Genomic DNA, 8,203 nt, shown 5'->3' on the forward strand with positions numbered 1-8,203 from the left:
GTGTATGTACTGCATGAGCATAAGTAGTTATTGTTTCCAGTAACTTGTGCTATGCCTACAAACAAAGTAAAATCAGCGTTTAGCGATAACAGTATGATGTACCCAAAGATAGCGAGTGTTTTAAATATTTTTTGTTATTATTTGGGTGTACCTGGTCACGCGTCCCAACAACAAAAAAATGTGCCTGTGTCTCGGAAAATTGTAATGTACTCTTTTCCAGCAATCAGCTTGCTCAATATAATTTTAAACATGTTTGGGATTATGAAAACTTTAAAAACTTCTCAAGTATTTTATAAACTTGTTACTATAATTGAATTTTGCAGCATTTCTGCTCTATTGATTGTTTCGCACAGAAGGGATTTTCAGTTACCACATATTGTAAATAACATTAAGGAATTGGATATAGAAGCAGAAGAAGTATTTTTAAACCATAAATGTCAAAAATGCAATCTAAAATTAAAAACTTTGCTAAGTGTTAATTTATTATTGTTAAGTATTAATTTATCGACGGTAATTATGACTGTAATTTACGACGTATCAGTTTATTTTGTATTTGTTCGTGTAGTCTATCAAACATTGCTTTTATACACTATATCTGCAACAATGGTTATATATACCGAGAAACTGATTCATCGGTTGCAGAAAACAAACGAGTATGTGAAGAATTTGGTGGAACAGCAATTCCAAAATGAAGTTGATCTTGAAAATGAATGTGAAAATCTTTATAGTATATGCTTAAAAATATACAATATTACTGACAATATCAGTAAATTTCTTCAAGCAAATTATTTATGGTGCGTGTATGGTTGCAGTTGTTGGGTTCTTTACACTTTATATGTAACGATGATCGACCCGGATTCAGGTTTAAAAATAGTGAAGTTCGTTCATATTTTGTGGGCAGTTCAACAATTTTACTTTATGAACCAATGGATACTTTGCTTGAAACCGCTAAATGATAAAGTAAGAAATCGACTGATACTTTTTTTTGTATGCATGTAGTTTAGCCAGGGGCGCAACAACGTTACAGTTTGACTGGGTGCTCGCATCATAATACTACAAATATTCATATACTGCGGGGGGTATAAACTGAAAAGATCGAATTCGGCTGTTCATTTACGAGCTTGAACTATTTGAACCGAACTTTAAATTTGGGTTATTATCTGAATCGACTGGAATATACTGGGTGCCCACCCCAATCGAGTGGGTGCTTAGGCACCCGTGGACTCCCCCCTCCTTATTGCGCCCCTGAGTGTAGCGAAGTATTTTTATTACTCATTAATATCCCAGTAATAAGGTATCGTCTTTGGATGACACGATGTATCTGTTAGCGAAAAGGTCATCAATGCAGTGCATGGAACTGTTTCTACCGAACTTTCAAGTTGGGTTATTATCTGAATCGACTGGAATATACTGGGTGCTCAACCCAATCGAGTGGGTGCTCAGGCATCCGTGGACCCCCCCCTCCTTGTTGCGCCCCTGAGTGTAGCGAAATATTTTTATTACTTATTAATATCCCAGTAATAAGGTATCGTCTTTGGATGACACGATGTATCTGTTAGCGAAAATGTGTGTCATCCGTCACTGTATACAATTCCTAGGAAATGTATAGAATTCCTAAAATCGCTCAGAAATGTGCGAAATAAATTATATTAGACACATTTACTAGGAAATCTATAAATTTACTAGGAAATCTGTAAATTTCCTAGTACAATATCGGAATTTATACAACAAATGTATACATTTCTCAGGATATGTGTGAATTAAAACATCTTTGAAATAATATTTTATAGATTTCGTGATCGACGGAAAATTAGAGAGCTTCAGAAATAAGTGTTTGTAAGTGTGTATGGGATGTCTCACTTTTACGGAATGTTTATAATTGTTATTGAAAATAAGGTTTTCATTAACAGATATTAGTGATGTGCTAAATAAGTCTTAATTATATTTTATTGACAAAACAAAAGAAAACTTAATCAGTAAACTCAAAACCTCAATATCATTTCGGAGAGTTAACCAATAACAAGAATAAATTTCTGTACTTAGATATACGTTAATAATAAAACTTCTCATAGTTATTGAATTAAACGTATATTGATGGTTGACCGGGGTTTTGTAGTTTGTTTGTTCCTGACGTCGCTTGCAACACCTTATTGGATTTGCTTTCGATTGAACCACTGTGAATAGCGAAATTTCGCGTTTCTACATTTGAAAATTGGTTAAAAAGCCAAAATTATGAATTATTTCCTTCGACTATGCAAAAACCAATTTCCGTTAAAACACATGTTACCATACGACAATCGACACCCTGCCGATTTGAATCTCTGTAAACAGTGGGATTTCGTATACACAAATCTGAAAATTGGTCAAAAAGAAGCTGAAATTGTAAAATTTTGAATTATTTCTTTCGATTTTCCAAAAACACATTTTCTCGTAATACAACACATATCATCATACACCACCCTGTCACGCTTTTATATATCACGCAAATTAAAATTGGCTTGGACCACTGCGGAATCTTGCCTGCCTAAATGTTAAAATTGATTCAGAAGGAACAAAAAATGTGAATCATTCCCGTCAATTTCGCTAAAACCTTTTGTCACCTTACGACATCCAGCCGCGGATCTTGGACATTTGCATTTCCATGCATAATTTTTTTTTCGGGTCCTTTTGGGTCCCTATTCTGTAGAATTGAACTAAATGAAACACTAAAGCCTGATTTCACAGAAAAGCGTTTCATGAAGTATTTTGGCTTATAGCGTTTCATTTCACTTAATATATTACTTGCTATAATGATACAAGATCAAAAACAACATTAGGGTTATCAAATTAATCATTGTGTAGCTTAACCTTTACTTTGATTACAGTTTGCTTTTAAATCGATTCAAAATAAATTGCTGAAGAAATATGACATGTTTGAACTGGATACGTCGAATACTTGTATTGAGATTATTATAATTTTTTAGATGTCACAGTTACATGACAACCTCTACAAATTAAGTTCGAAGTGTGTGTGCAATAGAATTTCATCTTTGGTACGGATAGTTTAGCTACATAAAATACCTATTGAAAGTTTAATAGTACAGAAATTATTTCAGATTTCATCACTGTTAATTATGTCAACAATTAGGAAGGAATCACGTAAATTTTTCAACTTTCTGCCAACGGACTGGTCAGTAAACATTTGGGTGAGCGGGCAACTTTTAATGTTTACGTAATAACTCAACACTGATAGATATGCTGTAAACACTATTGAGTTAAAAAAAAGCTGTAACTAAATCTTCACCGGCAGAATGATCTATTATAAGAAAACAGTTCTTTGTGCGGTGGACTTAATACTACTACGTCGAAAGTTCGGCGATATTTTCATTTTTTACAAAAGTGCTGTAAATTTTATCTTTTATTTAGGAAAATTCCATCCTAATTCGGAACAGTACCTGCTCAGTATTTTTTAATTTCGTTGTATTCTTACAACATATAGTGACGAGTGCTGAATGGTAACACTCACTTCATCTGTGTTGTCTGTTCCTACCGTAACCTATGATTCTAGGCAATTCAGTATAATAATTCTTGGGTTAACATATTTAATATTAAAAAAAATTGGTAACAGTTTAATGCATTAATTAAGAATAGAATTGGCGTAGATAGAAAGGGGAAAGAGGGAGTGCCGCCTAGAAACCTCATTGCCCTCCCCCCCTGGAAAAATCTCTGATAGGTCATGACGTTAGCACAAAGTTTAAAAACATAGAAACCAAGTAAATTAAACCTATCCTTTTTAAACCTAATAACCCCATGAGCTAAACATTTTAACCTTCGTGCGTACTTGATCATCCCATTACAGCATATGCTTTCTCACAAATACTGGACAATGTTACTATTTTTTAATAAATTACAGCTATTGAATATCCGCCCTTTCCTAGGAAAAATCTCTAGCTACGCTCATGAGCATCGGCCGAGCATAGTGGACATACGTAGATTTTTGTCTTATAACAGGTAATTCTGCCTGATGAAGTTTAGGCATTTCCTAAAAAGACATGTAAGATTAATATTCAGGCCAACAACGTTTTGGTATAACATCATGTCCTTTATTTTTCCGACTGTACATTTTTGTTGCAGATAGTCACAAGGCTCATTTCATATTTTGTTATTCTACTACAATTTACAACTGCAGAACAAAATGCAAATAGGGATGGTTTTTAAGTTGGGCAATTTATAAAAGAAAAGGTTGAACGTTCTGACATACATACATACGTGTACAATTCTTCGTATGAATAAAAAAAATAAAATTTTCATATTTATATGTATACATGGGGGAACGGCAAATCAGTTAATTGTTTAGATTTTATCTAATAATTTCCTTGCAAATGTATTAATTGATGTGAAGGTTTTTTCAGAAAAGATAATAGTCCTCTAGTCATAGTATAACAGGTTGCATTTTTTTGAGTTAAAGTGAAATAAAATTGGCGTGTTACCTCAGGAAGAGCACCCACCGAAGAAGCGTGGCGTCAAAAGAGGGATGATTTTGACATGACAGTGGCGTGACATAACTCTTTCTCAACGCACACAGTATTATAATGTCACTGTTAAAGATGTATTAGATTCAGTAAATTCACTCAATATGAATGATAACTGTCCAAAATAAAGACACTGAATACATCGTTTCTGGAAAACCAAAGAAACACACAGTGCATATAATCCTCTTTTCCAAATCTTTTCTTGCACATTCCTATTTGAATATTAGTCACATATGTGATCATAAATACAGGGATTTGCTTCAATCATTGAAACAAATGAATATTGAAATTTGTATCAACTTTTATATTTGGTTAATCAAAAACAAAGTGAAGTAACACATAAGTGGCATGACAAGAAAATAGAGCAACCATTACATTAATTGTAGTAGTATTACGTGCTACAAGCTACAACTGGTATGTTGTTTGCTACGTTCATTCAGTGAGTGTTGATTTTTGAATTTGAAGTAACATCCCTAGATGCACGCTACTTGCGGTGAGCACTTCGCTTTAGAGATACAGAGAAATACATTTGGTAAAATGGCATATACAAATATGTAACTTTAAGCCAGTGTTGAAGTGAGAAATGAGTAGTTTTGTGTTTAAGATTTATTTCCTAGAAAAAAAGATGGTATTAAGGTGATTATCGAAGTTTTATTTCTGCAACGTGCTTTTCTTTTGTATCTGATAGATTTTATAGAAGTAGAAGTTGATAGTATTCAGTATTGTAACATTTTATTGATGAAACTAGGTGCACTTGCATTAATTAGAGATCGGTGTTGTTATTTACATCAAATGTTCATAAGTTGTTTAAGTTTGATATAGCAGGAGGTAGAAAATAAAAATATGTTGCACAAAAATGTTTTTTAAATTGATTTCTTATAGTATCATGGTTTAGTAAGCAATCATATCGTAAAAATGTCACACAGAGTCACTAAGTAATGATTTTATGCAAATTGCAGCTTAGGCAATACAATTATTCTCAAAAATATAAACCGTTAATGCAAATTATTTGGATATATTTATGTTTTGGGTTCCTTATTATAAATTTGTAAAGTTCAGTCTTCAATTATAGAGTACGGTACAAGATTGGGTATGAAGGTTGACGATATATAATATAAGACTCTATAAAAAAGGTCATTGCTGTGTAAATTTTCAAATATAATTCAGTTGGGTGGCTAAAATATTAAATGCCATTTTAAATGGTTTTATTGCTTTACATGGATACTTGATCCATGANCCTACTTTTGCCACCGCGCATCCACGCCATTTTAAAATTTTCGCCAGCTTTCAGCGTCAGGCCTGTACCTACTAGTAATGTTAAACATTAAATTATGAATGAAAGATTTTCTGTTTTACTGCTATGGCAAAAGGGCTCATTAAATACGCCTAATGAATTTATGGAAAAGGCTGATTAAGTTGTAAAAAAACGAAAACCGTTATTATAAAAAGTCTTAGGTAATACACATGTATGCTGTATCTTGTTGTATTTAATTTTGAGGGTTTTGTTGATAAATTATTTTATTTAGGCTTTATTGGGTTCTTTAGGACCTAAAAGACCCAATCAGACTAACTAATTTTGTATCCCTATACTTGTAAACATATATATTGTTAATCTTTCTAAAAGGGTAGACGTAGAGGGAGGAAAAGGAAGATAATAAAAGTCATCAAAGTTTAATCGGCGATAAAGTAAGGACTAAGAACCTTTTTACACGATATATAATAATATTATTTAACATTTACGTACCTTTTGTGACCGAGTCTGAACTTGTCAAATTGAGTGACGGGCTTAACACATCAATAAATAAAAATAAATGAAGAATATTCGTTAAATCAAAGAAAAATTGGTAGTGTCTATGACTTCTATAGGTCTTCTGTACGAAATATGTTTGAAAAGTCGTGTTCTAATTTCCAACACGGATTCTCAAACTTATTTTGTCAATCACTCATAGATTCATTCAACCTTCTTTTTTAACGATCTGTTTCATTTCTGAGTTCAATAAGGAATATACTCCAACGAGTGTAATTAAAGCGTATACTTATAAGTATCAAATGTATTAGAAAAATTTGTTGCTGGTGTCACGTCGCAGCCGGGAATCGAACCAGGACTCTTGAGTTTACACACCATTGCTCTACGACTAACTGGGTTCAATTCCCTAACAATATTTCTTCATTAATTTGAGGTTACATGTGATGGTAAAAATTATATCAAAAATTAGCTCACTTTAATATATTGAAATTAACCCTACAAAAATTTTAATTTGAAGAAAAGGCCTTCATATTGTGTAGTTTAAAAAGTCCCAATAATGTAATGGAAATTATTCTTTGAAATAAGTGCATACACGATATTGATCATTTCATTTCGTTAAAATATTCATGGATGAATTCCGTACTACATTTTAATTAAATGAATTACTTTTTGTGTTATTCTGAGAATGTTTAAAGGTTATAGGTACCTACGATGTATGCTCCAGTATCACAGTATGAAGTAATGTTGGGGCTCCAAGTAACTTTGCATAGGATATAACAATGTAATAAGACTGTTTAATTATGACCATCGTCATAGAAGTTTAGATGTTTACAATGTTTCCAAACCAACTCTTTGTAAATAGGTACCTAAAAGTTTTGATTTCACGCAAAATTTGCTTATCCCTGCCGTTTCTTTGGTCCGGTGTTTTATTCGGAACTATGGTGTTTTCTATGTAAGCTTGCTTTACTTTTTCGTTTGTTTCGAGATAAAATTCGCCGAGTGTCACACAAAGTGCGATTCCAATACGTGTTCTTGCATTTTCCTTTGTAACCAGATTTCGATACATGACCGCATTTGAACAGAAATGTAATAAAGGATAACAAGGAAATTAAACATTACTGGGTAGGATTATACCTTCAACAGATACTTAAAATTAGTGAGACTTAAAATAGATAAGTAGTAGTCGAGAATGAAGGGAAAAACTCGCCATAATCGGGGAATTTTTAGGACCTTGACCTTCACTAACGATAAGTAGTAAAGGGTGATGATGTTTCTTAAACATTGACAACATTCGACTTTGTCATTAAAGTTATAAGTTCATATACGGCACATAAATAAACTTATTATAGAAAACATTACTTACTAATCTATCTCGCCTATTTCTTACTGACTTCTCTAGAATCCTCTGTTCTTCATTCTTTCTAATACTTCTTCATTTCAAACCTTTTCTCTTCACGGTTTTCTTATCGTTCGCCTGTAACACAACATTTCGAACGTTTCTAACCCTTTCTTTTCCGCTGCACCCACCACCACCTAGACTTCCTAGATATCTAAAATCAGCCACTTCATCTAATTTTTCGTCTCCTATCTTTATATTCGCCCTTTCCCTACTATTTCTTCCCTTGCATATCAGTATTTTTGTTTTACTTTTACTTATTTTTATACAATACTGTTTTGTCAGTACCGCTTCCATTTATTTAAAGCTGTCTCTAACTCCTCCTTGCTAGATGCTAATACTGCTGTATCATCTGCAAATCTAAGCATACTAATCTTTTGCCCCTGTTTAACTATCCCTAGAAAAGTAGCGGCGATAGTGTGCATCCCTGTCTGACTCCCTTCCTAATATTTACTACTGTACGTTGCAGCCCCAGCTGCCAGTTGCTCTTTATACAAACTAAGTATTACTCTTCTATTTTTGTAACTCATCCCTATATTTTTCTAGGGA

At 33.0% G+C, this 8,203-nt stretch overlaps 2 long non-coding RNA genes across 3 annotated transcripts in view; both read left to right on the top strand.

The window, feature by feature from the left end:
* Positions 1–8,203, top strand: part of LOC112904697 — a 49,351-nt gene that overhangs the window by 28,919 nt on the left and 12,229 nt on the right. The window lies entirely within an intron of this gene.
* On the top strand, positions 2,966–5,328 carry LOC108739886. 2 transcript variants are annotated; one of them, XR_003231281.1, is made up of 4 exons: positions 2,966–3,032; positions 3,096–3,185; positions 3,893–3,990; positions 4,114–4,170. It is a non-coding gene; the product is annotated as an uncharacterized LOC108739886 (long non-coding RNA). The 2 variants fall into 2 exon arrangements; XR_001938241.1 differs by lacking the exon at positions 3,893–3,990 and having other exon boundaries at positions 4,114–5,328.

Source organism: Agrilus planipennis, unplaced genomic scaffold (genome assembly GCF_000699045.2).
Source record: "Agrilus planipennis isolate EAB-ADULT unplaced genomic scaffold, Apla_2.0 scaffold248, whole genome shotgun sequence".
In the NCBI taxonomy this organism is placed as follows: domain Eukaryota; kingdom Metazoa; phylum Arthropoda; class Insecta; order Coleoptera; family Buprestidae; genus Agrilus; species Agrilus planipennis.